General features: G+C 42.1%; 1 protein-coding gene across 5 annotated transcripts in view; it reads right to left on the reverse strand.

Moving 5' to 3' along the window:
* SYT16 (synaptotagmin 16) overlaps nucleotides 1–14,914 on the reverse strand; it is a 690,595-nt gene that overhangs the window by 296,513 nt on the left and 379,168 nt on the right. The window lies entirely within an intron of this gene.

A 14,914-nucleotide genomic window follows, 5' to 3' on the forward strand; every position in this document is an offset into this window, starting at 1 on the left:
GAACTATTCCGTCATCAGCACAGCCCAACCGTGACTCATGACGGAATGGTTCCGTCACAAGCATGGAAGGGGTTAAGAGTAAAAATACGTATCCAAGTAAGTCTTAGTTTCCAATATCCCATGAAGTCCCAGAGTTGGCTGCCGCCCCATTTAGGCACACAGTACAGGAGTATGGCTTGCACAGCATCTGCCTATTGGATAAGCTGGTTATTGTGAAATCAGAATTGCTTTTCACCTCCTCCCTGCGTGCAAGTGAATATGTATGCAGCTACCAGGTAGCACCCCTCACTCAACAAGTTCACAATAAGTTGTGAAAAGCATAAGGCTACTGAAGGAGTGCGCTCACTGATGCACCATCTTGCTAACACTATTTCCTTTTATGAAAATACTTTTAATTGTATTTATATAGAACTTACTACCTCTGGCAAGGCATTGAAGTGCTTTATGGTGCGAAGCATGCTACTCTGCTACCCAAGATTAGCGGTTTATCCAGTGGTATTATTGGTTATTGGGATTAGTTATGTGCTCTAAAGGAGAAAAAGCCATGCATTTACTATCGTTTCTTTGTAGTAGATTACAAATACCAGTTAGGTGTGATGAGTAGTTGAGTTAAGTGGTTCCCGGCAAATGGTTGGTGAGATAAGTAGGCTGGAGCAGGTTATATATAGTTGGGCCGTAGGAATAGGGTTTTTAAGAAAAAGAGGTTGTGATTTATGAAATGAGGGGAGAGTCATTTGCAGAATTACAATACGTGAAATTAAGGCAGACGGGCATGAGACTTAAAGGGGGTTACACACCAAAATTGAAGCCATGCAAAGGTTGGTTGGTAAGGAGTGAGACACTCTGACGAAGGACAGGAGAGGAATAAATTAGAAGTAGGCCAAGGTCAATTTTACATGAAAGGTTTAAGGAGTATAGTGGGAGAAGGCTTTCTGAGATAGCGGACAAACTGAAGATGTAAGCTGTAAAAATAAATATTTAATATAAAGATCACTAAAGTGGACATCCGATGGATGCTCGACTTAACACTGGCTCATGGATTCAAGGACTGCTTTGACAAGCTGGACAACATACAAATATGATTACACTGAGAACCTTTCTGAGAGCAACAGATTCAAGACCACAGATATCTCTTGACTATGGTTTTTTCAAGACCCAGTGACCATCTATCTAAGGTTGAATCTGAATGGCGCAGCACTACAGATAGGCTGCCACCACAGTAGGCATCGTGGTGAAGGCTTCGTGGCTGGGATCTGCCTGGAGGATTGTGACTTCCACAAATGGCAGCAACAGCGCTCACTAGGTGAACAGGCTATTGCAGGGAGCTGGACATGAATTTATGAGCACTGTAGTGTCAGCCTCTCCCGACCATGTCAACATCAAATCAGGTATTTGGAATTGTGAATCTTGAAAATATCAACAACAACAAAATCTGCAAGTAAAAGATACACAATTATTTTCATACAGCTAGAACATAGTAGAGCACTGACTAAAATTAGTGGATGTTAAATGTAATTTACTAGAACTAAAAAACATAACATCCTTTTCAACTGAACAAAAACATCCTAAAGTACTGGTCTAGTGGCCTCCACCAAAACATCAGTAACCATGGACACAAGTGCATTTTGGGGAGGGGGGTGGGGGGGACACATTCTTGATGCGAGGGAAAAAATTGTTTCTTTTTGTGTGATGCATGAGGACATCTGTAAAAGTTACGGTATTGCTTAAATTTTCCACTGGGTAAAATGTAATGATTTCCAATTTACCGTCCTTTGGAAGGATGCAAGGCTGAGTCAGCCTCATTCAAAGGGATTCAAACATGCGACAATCAGATCACTGTTTGATTAATGGATGAACGATCAACACACTGAGCCAACCTGCTGGCATCTAAAGGTACAATCTTTTTGTTCACAGTGTACTGTTCTGACCTCCATCAAGCACATTTCTGCTACAACCAATGAAATGAGTGGCATGTCTATATCAGAAGTGGTATTAAAGCGTAAAAACATTTCCACGCCGCTTATCTAATGTGCGTCTACTTGAGAATATCTGAATAGTTCTTCATTTGAGCCGGTGTTTCCCGGTTCTTAGCACCAGCACTTAATTGGTATCCGATGCTGGGCACCGGCACCTAATTGTCAACACTATACTTTGAAAAGTCCACCACATGGTGGCGCTACTCATCTAATTTAGAGATGAGCTGAACAGCGGTAATTTAGGACTATAATATACATTAGAATTGATAATATCTGCCTCCCCAACCATTCGTTTAGCTTTGGGGACCTGGAATAATCTAAACTGTTGCATTTATATGCGAGAGAGATGGTTAGTAGTTGTTTTGGCAGCAATGACAAGGGTGATGGGTGGTGCAAGCTGCAGTGGCCTTCTGGTCAGAGCCCTGGCACTTAATATTTTAATAATTAAGCACTCATCTCCAACAATAGTGTGAAGAAGGAGGCGGCTCACCAAGTAGTTTGATGAGAATTTCTTTATTCCAAGAGAAAAATGGGAGGTCACGATCAGCAGCTGCCGCCCCAGAGAGTGTCCAACCGAAACTGCAGGGAGTTGGAGGGAACTCTCCGAGAAGCAACTCGCCAGAACATGGAGCTCATTCAAAGCAGTACAACGTAAGTAAATACAAGCTTGAGGGCAACAGGAAATGCACATTAAAAAATATATGCATTATGTACAGGACATGACATCACCTTTAACACCATTAATGCAAGTAAGAACCCTTAAGCCTAGTAGGAAATCAAACATTCTGACCAAGTCTAGACTCAAGTGATCTGCAACAAATATACTCACAAACACCCTGAAAATGAACAGAATTACCACTCACTATTACAAACCTCCAATCTATTGGAATCATTTTTCAATGAATTGTGAAAAAAGGAAGATGCCTCAGTAACATTAGAAAATGAGTTGGAAAAATCAGAAGTGGTGCCGTGAGCATGCAACCACCAAGAGCCATCAACTTGTTCCAACCACTACTCTCCATTTCCAATGCAAGATATTTAGTCTTGGCATCCCACAACATTCATGCATGCTCAACTTCACCAAACATCTTCTGCTCACCAACCTTTGCAGTCAATACAAACCGCACCGTTAGACAATCTCACCACCTTACACGGAGACGTGAATTTGGATTCACCTTTCTTGACCTTATGAGGTTTTCTAATGAGAACCCAATCACCAACATTGATGGGCATTTTTTAGCTCTATGTTTCGTGTCAAAGTGTTTTTTGCAGCTTGCTGCATTCCTGAAACTTAATCAACAACATCCCTGCTGGACCATTCAATATATTTTGAAACACAACCTTTCAACTAATCAGGACACAAATTCAGCCTGGGTACCCTTTTGCACAATAGATTAAAAGGAGACACACCAGTAATGCTATGTGGGGTAACAGAATACACCCGTTTTTTTGGCCTAAGAAATTAAATTAAATTAAATTAACTTTTATAAAGCGCTCGATTGCCCTGGGGCGTCTTGGAGCTCCTTACTGCATAAGGTTTAACAGTAGAGGTCAGTCAGAGCTGTTAACAGAACAGCCAGGGTTTTAAAGCTTTTCTGAAGAGGAGAAGACTAGTCATTTCTTTCAAATTTAAAGGAAGAGTCTTCCATAGTTTAGCATTGTGAGTTATAAAGCTTCTGTCGTCCCAGGAGGGCTGTCTAAACTTTGGAACGACAATGTTCTTGGCTGTGGAGGAGAGCAGCACCCTGGAAGGAATGTACCAAGTATACTTGCGCTTCAAGTAGTCTTGGTCGGAATCAAGGAGAGCTTTAAAAGCAATGCAGAGGGCCCTAAACTTAATATGCTTCCTTATCCTTTTCCATGCGTCGGACAGCCCTTCTGGACGACGTCACGGTGGGCGCGTGCGTCTGACAGCCGTGGGCCGTCCAAACTACGCAAGCGTAATTTTTTTCCGTACCACGGCGGAATGTCCGGCGAAGCAGTCATAGGCAACTAGTGCAGCTTAACTAAGGCCTGTGACCTTGACTGGTTCCTAAGAATCCCCAGCAGTGGGCAGACGTCTGCATTCTGCAACATTTCATGTTTATTCAGGAGTCTTTGCTGTATGTTCAAATAAAGAGCATTGCAGTAGTCTATTTTAGATAGAACTAGGGCAGTGACAACTGTCTTCTGTAGATCAAAGGGATAAAAAGGAAGCACTTTCCTAATGATCTTCAAGATATAGAAAGATGATGAGGTCACAGCATCAATTTGGCTTTTAAAAGGCAGTTTATTGTTGAAAATAATTAGGGCTCCCGGTTTTATGGTATTTATTTTTTGGACATTTCCTTCTGTATTTATCCTTATTTATTTTTTGTCAACTTTTTCTGTATTGGTCCATATTTATTATGGTTTTGTAAAAATAATAAATCTGAAACTGATATACTTCCACATTTGTTTAACCAATAAAATACAGTCATGCTTGGATGCTTGTCAGATTTCAGTGATATGAACACTCACAGACAATAAATCAATGCACTTAAATGAAAATATGCAGATTTCAGTAGCATCTTTGTGCATATCTACTGCTCTTTAAACCTCTTTACTAAAATTCCTTTATTTTAACACCCGTATCTATAAATACACACGGTTATTTGCCTAGCAGTCATGACAAAGTGAATTTAGAATCACTCAAAAAGCACCGAATTTCAGTTTTTATCCACATTTAAAAATAAATACAGGCAAGAAAATAAATGGTTTTCTGCCTGCATTTATCTGTAAAAATCAGCAAAAATGGAAAACAGGGAGCCTTAAAAATAATCCCTAGATATCTGACTTTCCTGACAGGGGTCAGCAAAGTGCCCAGTTCTTGTGGCCGCCAACATGGGACCCAAAAGGAGAACCTCTGATTTTCCTAAATTTAACTTGAGGCAGTGGCTGCTCATCCAGGTTCCTATTTTCAGCATCCAGCTGTGGAATCTGGTGGCTGTATCATCTGGATTACTGGACACTGAGATGAAGATGTGGGTGTCCTCAGCGTATGATTTTACAGAGAAACCAAATGTTTTAATGAGCCTAGCCAGGAGGGTGACATATAAATTAAAAAGGGTAAGACTCAGGGATGACCCCTGAGGCTTCCAGCAAGGTGGGGTGAAGGAGTTGGAAACAAATTTGTCCATGAAAACAGATTGTTCCTGCTCAAACAGAAAGGATTTCTAGAGTGCGAGAGCCACTGCCCTTCATTCAGTGTTGTAAAGACAGTCAAATAACAGGTCATGATTGACCATGTCTAATGCCACCGAAGGATCAAGTAGAATAAGGGCTGCCGTACCTCCAGTGTCAAGGGTGGCCCGTAGATCATCTGAAGCGACAATCAAAGCTGATTTGGTGGTGTGCTTACTCCTAAATCCAAATTTTGCGGAATGGAGTAAGGGATTGGCTTTTGTGAAGGAAGCCATTTCCAGATTGATTGCCTTTTCTATTTTGGCCCGGAATGGATAGCGTGTGATGGGTAGATAGCTACTCAGATCCTAAGAGTTGAGGTTGGACTTTTTAAGTAAAGGGAGAATGGATGCTTTTTTCCATTCTTTCGGAAAGTAGTCAGAGCTAAACATTTCGTTAAAGTTGTTGACAAGGCGAACACATAGTGTCTCAGGGGCCAACTGCATCATTTTCAGAAGGCAGAGGGGAACCTAAATTAAAGGAGTAGGAAATGCCTGATATCTGCTCGGCCGCAAGTGGGGAGAAGGAGAACAGTATTTCTGAGCTATTGAGAGGGAAATCATCATCTTGAGCCTCTGGAGCTGAATGATTATTAGTAGCGAAAATGTTGTAAACATCTTCTACTTTGGTATGAAAGAAGCTTTCCAGAGTGTTACAAAAGGTTTGATTACACTGGATATTTTTATCAGGGAAATTGGCAAGTCTCTTACCTGTGACTAATTCTTTAGTTGAGTTATTGGATGTCTTAGTTTTATGAGTGGAGTACACAGTTTTCCCACTTAAAATCAAGGTCTTGCAGTCACTAATTGCTTGTTTGTATATGTCTCTTTCTGATGGATGATAGTTCTTTCTCCACCCACACTCCTGCCTATGACAGAGCTGTTTCTGGGCCTTAAGTTTGTCCGAATTTCCCACATCTACACAAATGGCAACAGCAGTCAGAATCCATTTTTTCAAAAGCACATTGGTCTTTTCCATTAGGGCTGTCAAAGTGGGAGAATATAATGCTACTTGAATGTGTTTGAAAGAATAAGACTCAACAAATGTCTTCATTTGAACAGATGAAAAGTGTGTTCCATTGTCAGCCAGTAACTCTGTGTGCAGCTTCAATCTGAAAAATTATTTCCAAACATTTTATCACCACAGCGGTAGATGGAGCTGGAATAAAGTAAAAATATGCCCAATATGAGAAATAATCAATTGGAACTATTAAATACTTCTTTTCAGAAGGCAACATCTGAAACGGAACTGCAGTGTGTGGGTTAAAGTTGCACTAGAACTTTAACCCACACACCATCAGATAAAGCAGGGTTCTCCAAAGTCGGACCTGGAGGGCCGGATTCATGCCAGCTATTTTGCATATTACCATTTAGATAAATGTAGTTATCATACAAATCTTACATGGATCCAGCACTCCAGGGCAGGGGGTATGCACAAATCAATCCGCATAGTAACACCTTTAAGAATTGATAACTCTTGTGTCACCTTGGCAAATGGTCTCACTTACAAATCCAGATAGTTTTCACTAGGCCAGCAAACTTGACAAAATTAATAACCTTTTGCAAAGTATCATCCAAATTCAAAGGCTGCAACTAATCAGATATTGAAATAGCTGTTTTGCTGTCTAACATGTCATCAACATATGCCACACACATTCAACCCCATCATCATCGTCTGGTGTCACATCTGATTCCAAGGGCTTTTTGAACAGACACCCTACCCTGCTAATCTTACCACCAGAAATATATATTTAATGTTGAAGAAATAATCCTGTAGGTGTGAAAGAAGTCTTACAAGCCTTGATGAAGCATTTCCAAAGGCGAACAACCATCGCAACTCATGCGTCACATCGCATGCATTTACATTGCGTGCCGTCACAACGCACGCGACGTTACGACGCGTGCGTTCACTACGTACGGCATTACATCGGAGGTGCAATTATATCACGGGCCCTTACAACTGACACGGACGGCGGGGAAACAACGCTTCTGGAACTACGAGAGACAGGTAAGACGATGTATTATTTATTTTATTTATTTAAAGAGTTTTATATAGCGCTGGCTAGACCCGGAGGTATCAGAGCGCTTTACATGAGAATCAACAATGTACCAGAAAAAAATCAACAATTACACAATAAATCCCCCCCCCCCCAAAAAAAAAGGAATAGGCAATACAATTAGGAGAGGGGATAAAGGAGAGAGAGAGGTAGTGGAGGGGGTAGGGGAGGTGAGAAAGGGAGGATAGGGGAAGAGACAATATGGAGAGATGAAAAGAGATCTGTCTAAGGACCGACAGGGTAAGGTGAAGACCAAGGAGAGAATCCACGGCCCATCGCACCTATAGCTAAACCAGGTAGCTCCATTAAGCATCAGACAAAAAAAAGTTCAGTCTCAATACATTGAGAGAAGGGAGAAGGAGAGACATAAAAAGAGGGAGGATGCGGGAGGAGACAGCAGGAGGGACGAAAGGAAGTGCAACAATGTGGTTTAACAGTGTAACAGAAAAAGATCAACAATTATACCTTAATGTGGGGGAAAGTATTTTGAATGATTTTCTATTGAAATGCGACCTAATTGGGTGCTTTGTGTTTACTTAAGATGTAAAGGAACATGCGATGTAAAAACGGCGATGTGAGGGCATGCTATGTTAACGTTTGCGATGTACCATCATACATCCCTTTCCAACACCACTACCATCAAACAAGTATCTCAAGGACTTGTGATCTGTGTAAATTTCTAACTCTGTTCCCCACAAAAAAGGTATAGAATTCTTCACAGCCCGACAACATGCCAAGCCCTGCCTCTCAATGGTGTTGCAATTACTTTCAGCTTGCTTCAAACACCTCAGAGGCAAAGGCCACTGTTTGTTCCTTGCCCTCAACCCATTGAAATAAGGCTGCACCTAATCCAATCTGACTGGCATGAACTGTCAAAAAGCATTTCTTTCCAGCCCAAACTGGAGAGACTGCAGGAGCAGACGTGACCAAACTCTTGATTTTCGAAAAAGCTTCATCAACAACTTTGTCCCACAAACATTTCACACCTTTCATGAGGAGAGCTTGTGACGGTTAAACCATAAAGGGATAATCTTCAATAAATCAAGAATAATACTCACTAACACCCAAGAAGTATCAAAGGATATCCTTGTCCTTAGGGGCTTTGGCCTCCTGAATAACTTTAACTACAGAAAAGTTATGATTGATTCCCTCAGCAGTGATACTATGTCCCAAAAGTTATTGCACCAAAAATGTGTATTTGTCACACCTTAGGGTAATACCAACATTCTTGAAAATGGACAAAACCTTGTCTAAAATATCATTATGTTCCTCAACAATTTTTGCTGAAAGTAAAACATTATCTTGAGAGGCCTAAACTTCACAAATTATATAAAAATTGTGTACATAAATTTCTGAAAGGTGCTTGCTGCAGATGCCAGACCAAAAGGCAAGCATAGACATTTTAAGGCATCAAACTGGGTTATGAATGTGGTTAAGTCTTGTGATTCTGCATAAAAAGGTATTTGATGATATGCAGAATGCAATTCTATGAGTGAAAAAAATCTGGCTTGAACCAGGTTGGCTAATAATTCCTGCACCTTGGTCAAAGGGTGACAAACAATCACAATATTGCTTTTGAGCATGAAAGATCATCACACAAAAACGAATTTCGCCAGACTTTTTCCAAACAATGACTATGAGATTCACCCATTTATCCTAGTCAGTCAACTGTGTAATGGCTTCAGATGTAAATTTCGTCAATAAAGCCTTGAAGTCATTTATCACACTAAGAGGTACTAGTACAGCCTTGGGGTTCCGCTTGATTTTGTGTTCAACATTCTTGATAGACTCAATACTGTCATTAAATACCTCAGGAACCTTCTGAAGAAGTGCAATAATAGAATTTACAGCAGTAGACTCAATCAGCAAAAATGGAACATTTGTCAACATCACTAGCGTATCAGAACCAGGGACCAACATAAGACCCATCTTAGATAAATCCTACCAACCCACTAAATTCTTTCCTTTAAAGGCTACATTTACTTTGGCGAGGGTGTATCTTTCAAGACAGCAAAAGGACGTAATAAAGTATCCCAATAAATCAATATCTTGCTCACCAAAAGCTTTAGGATTAATGTCAGGCTTATAAAGAGTAAAATCCTTGCCCCAATTAAGATGAAATGTAACATCAAATAAAATGGGAATAGGAGCACTCCAAACTGCTTTCATGCTCAGGAAGACTTTGCAAATCTGTACCTCACACCAGGGAACTTTAATACTACCCGAAAAAAGTAGCTTTTCTGCACAGGGCATTGTGTGAATGGTGAGAATTATGTTGGAGAAATCAGTTAGACACACATCAACATCCATACTTTTGGCTCTAACTGAGGCCTTCTTATCCCTGCAAACACTATGAAAGTGACCAACTTTCCTGCACTTATTGCAGCGTCTGCCGAGGGAAGGGCAATTTGGATTGTTGCCAATATGTAACTTAGAGCCATATCTGTGGCAAGATGCTTTATTTTTCCTGGAAACATTCTTTAAGAGCTTATCCTTAGTATGGATGGCATTTAATGAAGAACCCAGAGAACAAGTATGATCTAATGCTAAAAGTCTACTGGACACAAATAGCTTTAGCAAGTCCTATAATTTCTTTTAAAGTGGGGTCTCTACAACTCAGCTGACGTTCTTGGATTTTTTTAACAGTTGTAGCCAAATTGATCCCAAAGATAAATTTCAAGGGAATCACCAAAATTTCAGGAAAAGTCAAAAATCTTAAACCTTATAGGAAGTCCTCATTACTTTCATCAGGTGACTTCTTCCTTTTGAAAAAGCTAAACCTTTCCAAAAGCACACTTGGGTGCTCCAGAAATATGTTTTTGAGCCTTGTGGCCACTTTAACATATTAATTCCAACCATCATCACCACCAGGATCTTGAACCAAAAGCACGTTATCAAAAACTTGTTGTCCCACTTACTCTAAATGACTAAATAGTACTGCTGCCTTTCTTTCAGGTTCAAATCCAGTGGCATCAATAGCCACCAAATTGTTTTCAGAAATCCAGAACCACTGTTTTCGTTGCACAGGAGCGTTACTCATATTCTGCAGGAAAGGTTGAAATTGTATCAGTTGGTTTGTTGCATTGAAAAAGTAGTGATATCAAAAAGAAGCACAGTCAAATGACAGTACCTCCACCAGAAGAAAATATTTTGTTATTCAGGAAGTTAAACAAACCAGGACGCTGGCATACAAAGCTTTTAAATACCTCACAGGGAATTGGCCACTGAGTTGGAAACTGCTGATGCCGAAAGGAAGTCTGTTCTGGAAGCCACAAAAATCATTGGTCTTAATTGCCTGGACAGAAAGCATCCGGCAGCCGAAAATAACCCAATGCCAGATAGCCACCAAGTAGACACAAGAGCTTGATGATGCAAGCACAGCAGTGTTAAGTGTGCGTGATCACAGTGCGTCACAACCTGTGTGTGGGAGGCAGGGAAAATCATGCGCGATACTGCACTCCACAACTTCACCCTTCACTTCAGGAGCTGGTGCGTAGCTCTTAAACAAATTACAGGAAAGAGTAGGAGCTGGGCAGCCACTTTTTTCTTTCTTTCTTTCTTTCCTTCTTTCTTTCGTTGTTTAAGGCAAAGAGGTTGGCCACCAATGACATAACAATTGGCTTTTTTAGGTTGTGTTAGCCAAGACCTTTTGATTTTACAAACATTTTGTGTATGGCAAAGTTGCCTATGGGAGTTTTCAGCCACATTACAGTCATTTGTCTGTGGTTGTGGCATTCAAATTTGTATCCAACCCACTTGATCATGTATCAAGTGGCAGCACATTAGCTCACTTCAGTCACTATGACTTATGGCATGTTGCACTCTCATAAGAAGCACGTCCACATGAAAAACCATTATCTTCAGTACCAGAAAGTACAACAGTACTGTGTACTTTTTGAGACCAAAACGCATTTTTGCCTTTAGTCAATGTTTTTTTTTGAGTGACGAACAGATGGTAGCTTCCCAAACAATAATGGTTTGAAAAAAACATGACAAAAAAACAAGTTTTGCCAAAAGGTTCGCAGACAATGCCAGACCTCTTGGCTTTGCCAATGATTGCCTGTTTTTGTCTCCACCACTCTGGGCTTGAGCTAGAGTTTTGAAATGAGAGAACGTCTCTGGCTACATTTGCAATTTTGTCGTAAAAGGAATTTTCGGGTAGAAACATAATTGCCATTCCTGAAGGGATTATTGTTAAACTTAAATAAACTGAAAGATACATTTTGAATTTTTTAACCATGGGTGTTTATTTTTTTGAACCTGTGTATTCTTTAAACTGGAAATTCATGTAAATAACCTAACTTTCTACTCAACGCAGACAACCAAACATTAGAGTGCCCTCTTGTATAATGTTATTGATTAATTGATGTATTTTCAAAATTTGAATAAAAAATAGCACCAGAAAGACCAAAGCGGCAACTGCAAGTATCAGATTGCACTAAAATGGATTAAAGACAAACAATGAGGACAACCCTGATGGATAGCTGGTCAGATTCAGGGACCAGGTTTTTCCTGGTAGAAAGTTTACCTTCTGACTTAGAAGGTTTTCTGGACAAAAATGTGATTGTCAACGAGCCCTCTGTGGATCAGGCTGAAAGTTAGATCACAGGAAAGGCTGGACGATGACTGGGAGCCAATGTGTGAGGTGTAGGAGTGATGGGTGACTGGACGGTATTGAGCCTGGTGAAGCCATTAATCTGGGGCTACTCTGCATTGAATTTGCTGAAGCCTTCGGCCAATGTAGTTAGTGTTGATGCTCAGCTTTGAATCTGGTTAAGCTTACATTAATCAAGGAGGAAAACCTCTGACTACAAATAAGGGTCCAGGACCTTGAAGACAATACTTGAGGGTCAGAACTTGCTCCCACAGTGGCCAACAGAGAGGATCAGGTCAGATCCAGATGGAACTGTTCAGCTGGAAAGCAAGTAAAGGCCTCTGGAAGCTTGTTGTTTCCCTGTAGCTCAAATAGGAGGTCAGCAAACTGACCCTTGGAATCACTTCTGGGGTCTTGGGTTTAAGACAAGCAGGTCAAGATTTAGATAGCAGGGCAGCTCTCCTTTTGATTCTTTTAATGTCCAGGAGTTTTCTGAGGAGAGGTCTGCGGGGTCCACATGTATGCCCAATGCCAACTTGTGGGTGGAGGACAATCCTTGTACCACCACCTATACCAATTCTGGTCAGTTCCTTCCCTCCCACTGGGGTTGGAGCCAGTCTGACTAGAGAGACAAAAGGGAGGCAGGCCTAGGTGTGACTTGCATCTGAAAGTGACAGAGTAGGCATGCTTTGAAACTCAGGAAGGGGCTGGCTGCACACCCAAGACCATTCTGTCAAGGGAGTAGACCCTCTCCTCACACCCATAGCCCTTTGTCTACTGTCTGGGAGCAATGCACATAATACCATAGAGACGTCATCAGGCTGACACTGGCAGGAAAACCTTTTGGTTTTAGGGAGGAAAATGACAACGGGGCGTTTTGACTTTCTTGGTGCCCTGCTGCCTCTTACCGGATCGTCCGTCACTGCTCTGCTGGTTCACGCAGCCTTAGGTGGGGGACTGCAGTTGCTTCTTACGGTCGTTTGCCGCCTTCACCGCCATTACTGCGCCTAGCAGAGTGGGGTCTACACCTCCCAGAAGCCTTCTGTGGCACAGGACCAACGCGTCACAGCTCAGCGCCAGGAGGCGCTTAAAACAGTCGGAGGCCCCACGCAACGTGGGACGTTTTGACTTTCTTGTTGCCCTGCTGCCTCTTATCGGATCGTCCGTCGCTGCCCTGCTGGTTCACGCAGCCTTAGTTGGGGGACTGCAGTTGCTTCTTGCGGCCGTTGCCGCCTTCACCGCCATTACTGCGCCTAGCAGAGTGGGGTCTACACCTCCCAGAAGCCTTCTGTGGCGCAGGACCAACGCGTCACAGCTCAGCACCAGGAGGCGCTTAAAACCGTCGGAGGCCCCACGCAGCCCGTCAGAGCCAGGAGGAGGCTGGGCTGGGCCACTCCTCTTTGCATGAACTTTTCGTGATCAAGGCTTCTCTGGTTAGCGCAAAATATTTATTTGGTGTCACTGATTTCTGTGATTTATAGACTTGGTTTAATTTGGTGTCTCTTAATTTCAAGACTTAGCATGTCTAAGGCTATTCGTAGGGGAGTGGGTGGTCCTGGGATTGTGGGCGCACTAGATGCTTTTCTTTCACGGGCTGAGTCGGTTTTCATGCATGAGATTAAGCTTACTGAAAAAAGACTCTCCCTAGATCCCCAACCCCATCGAGTCTCAATAGGAGCTTATACATCTAGTCTCCCCCCTACTGAGGCTCCAACTGTAGACCCTACTCATTTGGTGACTGCCCAGTTATATACTTCTGAAGCAAGTAACCATTCATCTAATGGTAGTATTGTATCTCTTGATCCTTCCCCCTCTCCTAAGATACTCACACGACAACAGAGATCGGAGCAGATAAAGGTGGGGGAGGTTCATAACAAAATACGGAAGGCGCGTGGGCAGCCGCAAATTTCAACCCGTGCTAGTACGGTGGCTAAAACAAGGAGTAAATGCACAGACAATGAGGGGGTCATGTAGTTGCTTCCTCAATAGCCAATAATAGCTTAACTGGAGACAAGGTAGAGGATAGAGCCCACATTAAACATGTGTTTAGGGATTTTAAGGAGACTCTCCTTTCCAAAACGGGTGAGAAAATTGTGGCTTTGTTAGATCCCCTATTAACCAAACTGTCAGAAATAGACACGAGGTTGTCAAAACTAGAGCAACATCTATTATTACCAACGTCAACTTTGGGTAAGGTCACAAATGGCCAGTCAACTGTATCCAGTTTAGCTACAGTGCACAGTAAAAGTCAACCTAATGAGATAGACCGCAGTGACCGCAGTGATGGTAGGTTAGGACTAGTTCCCAATGCCCTTGCGAGTAGTCTACACACCATACCCAATGATTCTGTATGCACTAGGGAACAACAATGGAGTCGGGATCTGGGTACCACACGGGGTAGGAATACCACTCCTAGCATTTCTCTCAATCTTCCTCCGGAAGCAACACCTTATACCATTGTCCTCTCTAATGTACCAGTACTCTCTGCAAATAATGTTGAACAATGTGAGTCGCTAAAGAATAAAGCGTTACACATGCTAAACACTAGAACCGGGTTGGGTGATTCCCTATTTCGAGAATTTAAAATGGTTCGCAGAGTCCCATGGGTAGGGCATAATCAGAAATACTTTAGAGGGAATTGTGTGGTGCTTAGTTGTGGGTCCCCATCTCTTGTGCAAACAATCTTGGAAAGGGCAGGCACAAGGATTTTGAGTGAAGATATTATTCTCATCATGCCCTTGGGTTTTTTCTATCGGGCTTCTTTACCGCCCGTTATAGCTAGGGATAGTGCAAAAAATATTGTTCAGGTTCGAGGTCCCTATGATTATGTAGTCCCGACATTAAATAGATTTGAACTCCTCTCCACATTGGAGGATATTGATTGACTGCAATCTGCTAAAGAGTGTAATATGACTCTTCAGTCACAATCTACCCCAAGAGGGGGGACGGGGCTCCTGTATGCAAGAAGCCAGGCAACATACCCCTAATACCGTTAGCAGGAGAGGGGCATAGGAAATTGGGGGGCAGGTCAAGAAGGGACATGGGTAGGGTTAATGCCAGGGGTCCACCTGACAATTCTATGCAGGC

Source organism: Lissotriton helveticus, chromosome 9 (genome assembly GCF_964261635.1).
Source record: "Lissotriton helveticus chromosome 9, aLisHel1.1, whole genome shotgun sequence".
NCBI lineage: Eukaryota > Metazoa > Chordata > Amphibia > Caudata > Salamandridae > Lissotriton > Lissotriton helveticus.